The sequence below is a fragment of the Coffea eugenioides genome, chromosome 11 (assembly GCF_003713205.1).
Source record: "Coffea eugenioides isolate CCC68of chromosome 11, Ceug_1.0, whole genome shotgun sequence".
In the NCBI taxonomy this organism is placed as follows: domain Eukaryota; kingdom Viridiplantae; phylum Streptophyta; class Magnoliopsida; order Gentianales; family Rubiaceae; genus Coffea; species Coffea eugenioides.
In genome coordinates, this window is record NC_040045.1 from 32331917 (window position 1) to 32336095 (window position 4179).

The window sequence follows — 4179 nt, forward strand, 5'->3', positions numbered from 1 at the left end:
TAGATAGCCACACAATCATGTTTATATTAAAACAGAAAAATCCCCAAAAATAATAAAACTTCATCATTTCAACCACAAATCAAGAAATAATCCATAAACTTGCATCTCATACTACCACTAAGCATGATTTAAGCATCATTAGAGGGAGGAGAATGGTTCTTCACAACTCACCTTAGAAACAAGAGAGAGAGAGCAATTGGTCACCTTAACTTTCCAAATAACTCCACAAATCAACTCACTAACACTAATTGAAGAGGTTTTATGGAACAAAGACAAGTTTAAATGGTTGGTTTAGTGATTTGGAGCAAGATGGAATCAAGAAATTGAAAAAGTTTTCTTTCTTTCCTTGCTTAGGAGATTCGGCCAAGAGGAAGAGAAGAATGAGGGATTTTTGGTGAATTTTTAAGATATTTAAGTCAATTGGTAAGACATGCAATAGTAGTCAAATGGTCCAACCAATAGCCAAGTGACACTTGTCACTTAATTAATGCAAGTCTATCACTTTTGTCTCTCTTATACCAATCCACTTAGCCTCCTCTACTTATCTCTTAACACCCGATAAATTAAATCCAGTATCCAAAACTTAACCTAGTTGGCCGAATTTTTTCGAACTTTTCGCGCTAGTGGGTCCCACGTCCGGTATACGCTCTTAATTTCTCAAAATCTATTTGATACTAGAAAAATCATCTAAAAACTATATTTACTCAATAAAAATTATCTGGGGAATTTTCTAATAAAGAAAATGTAGAAAAGGCGGGCGATTAAATAAAATAAACCCTAGAAAATTAGAAAATTTCCGGGTTCTTACAGGGACAATTATTAGGATTCATTAAAAAAGAAGGATTAGCATTATGCACAGAATTAAAAATGCAACAAAAGTATGGATCACAAAAACAAGAAGTATGATCATTTTGTGAAGCTTTTGGTATTCAAGGTATTAGATCACCTTCTGCATTAAAAAGAAAATCTTACAAAAAATCTGATTATATTAAAAAAGGAAGATTAAGACAACCTTCTAGGATTTCCAATGAACCCTATTATAAGAAATTTAAGAAAAGATTTCAAAACAATAGAAATATTACTTGCTGGAAATGCGGAAGATTAGGACATAAAGCTAATAATTGCAAAGTAAAGCAAAAAATAAATGAAATATTTTCAAATGATTCAGAATTAAAGGAGAAAATATTAGCAATTATGATAAATGAAGAGGAAGAAGATATATCAAATGGATCCGAGGATTAAGATGCTTGTAATTGCAAAGATAAAAAATATATAAATGTTATAACTACAAAGGAAGATAAAGAATTTTTATTAGATCTAATAGAGAAAATAGATAATATAGAAACAAGGAAGATGTATTTAGAAAAATGAAAAGGGATAATATTAGCAGAAGAGAAAATTCCAAAAATAACTGAACCCTTTAGTATTTCTAGATTATTAGATAAATATCCTATAGAAGGAATAATTAAAAAAGATACAACTCATTCTGTACAAAAAGAAATCAATGAATTAAAACAACATGTAAAAGTTCTACCAAGCGAAATATTAGAATTATACACAAAAGATTTAAGCTTAGAAACTAAGATTACTATATTACAAAGTCAATTAGCTTCAAGTTCAAAAATACCAATAGAACCAATTCAAAATCCCATATTAGAAATAGAAGACAGAACTGAAAACAAAGAAAAAGAGTATGTAAATATTATTGATAAAATAAATTATCAAAAATGGTATGGATTAGTCACAGTTCAAGTATCAAATTTTCAAGAAACATTAATAACTTTATTCGACAGTGGAGCAGATACAAGTTATATTAAAGGAGGAATAATTCCATTAGAATATTTAGAAAGAACCAATGAAGAATTATATGTAGCTAATGGACAACCATTAATAGTAAAATATAAATTAAAAGATGGAGTTATATGTAATAATAATTATTGCATAAAACACAGATTTCATATAGTAGAAAATTTAACAACTGATATGATTTTAGGAATTCCATTTTTTACTCAAATATATCCATTCAATGTAAATAATACAGGATTAAGTATTAATATAATGGGAAAAGAAATAGTATTTCAATTCATAAATATGCAGCATAGTCATAACAAAAATTAGGATAAGAAATAACCTTTGATTAAATATCTTATAATATCACAAACTACCCAAATTGTACATTATGAGAAAATGCTCCAATATATCACTTGTGCAAAAACAAAAATATAACTATGCAATATAAATACAACTATTTGCAATTAATAAAAGATAAAAGTTATGTTAGCATACCTTGAATTTCAACCTCTTTTCTTAAAAGTAAACTGAGTTTTACGTTCTTTCATAGAACTAAATTCATTTATAATTGAATCAGTACTAAATTTTTGAACAACTTCCTTTTTTTTATGTACATTGTTAGACAATCATTCACGAAATTATCTTTTATCTTGTTTTGTATCTTTGTTTTGATTATATTCATAATTGAAAATGCCCGTTTTATAGTTGCAATTGACATAGGAAGATTGAGAACAAATACAATCAATTTGTCAACAACAGGATAGATCACTCAATTTCTTGTCTTCACCAAGCCTTCAAGTAATTATTTGTATATTTATATATCGGTCAACAAGAGTATAGATCACTAATTTTAATTTTTTTTTCAATTAGGCTAAGTTGTATATTTGTATATGGACCAATAAAATAATTATTTTTGTTTTAGTCCATTGATAATTATGGATTGAGTCTTTTATTATGATATATCAAATTGGGTCAATTTACTATGGATTATCAAATTATGTGTTTAATTTTTTGAATGTTAAATAATTAGCACAATAAAAAATAAATAACTTTTTTTGAAAAAAAATTAAATCAAAGGTGGCTAATTCACACACACACACACACACACACATATATATATATATAAACTCTCATAATATAAACTAAAATTGTAAAAAATTAGGGGGAGCCAACTTTGTCTTATACATATATTTACATATTATGAATTAAAATTTCCAAAACATGGCCCCCCTCAGCCCCCCTTGGCTCCGTCATTGTACGTGAGTAAACATTTGGAGTTTTGGTGTTATAGTTCTATATCTAGCTTTTGGGCTTGGCAAGATTATGTTAGATGAAATGTATGATTTCTTGACAATTTTACACAATAATCAAGAAACGGTACTTGTCAAGCTATTCTGGTGGGAGAACCCCTAATGCAAACAATAGTAAGAAGATTACTAATACTGCTGAAAGGATGAAGAAGTGCATGCTAAATGTTGTTAAAGAAGTAAAGACTATTTGGATGAAAGTAAACTAAAAAATCATTGGAGGCAATCCAGCAACAAGAAGATGGAATAGTCTTGTTTACGACAATGGTGAGAAGGTATTTAGTTCTTCATGATCTACTAAATGATCCTCTTCTATGCATTATCAGGTTGCAGATTTGCAATATTTTACGCTCCCTAAAAATATCTTACAAAGAAAAACAATATTATAGAATTTATTCTAGCTTTCAAGTACTAAAATGCTATGAATTCTCTAGTGTTTGTGCACTTGTAATCTTAAATACTACATTATTACTCATAATATGTGCAAAATTAGTACAATGTTTAAAGATTGTGGGATATTAATATCACTTTTAATGCCTAGTATTGAAAGTTATGGAAATAAAAACATGTATATAATTACTACAATTTTTTTTTAAAAAAATTATACTACATTAATACCACTTTTGACTTTTACTTTTGTGTATTAGGCATTACATTTATTAAAACTATGTCATCTGAATTTGACCACATGTGTATATCTAGATATACAAAGTGCTATTTTGTGTATAACTAGAAAGATATATCATTATTATTATGTAATATTTTAAATTTTTTGAAAAGTTGAAGTACAATTCAAGAAGTATAACGTGCCAAAAGGTCATTGCATGTTTTATAAGGTCATGTGAAAAGTACAAGTATTTTTTGTACGTACCAAATATGGAAGTTTTTCTTAGTTATTAACACATATGTACTAGGTTTCTATCCCACATCGGTACTGGGGGGTAATGGGTTGGGTAGTTAAGTGCCTTGGACGTCTTCAAGAGTTGCCGGCTTTTGAAGATTGTTCAAGGACTCCGCTTAGTTAACGACTTCTTACTTCCGTAAGAAAATGTCAGAAAAAAAAAAATTAACACATATGTAC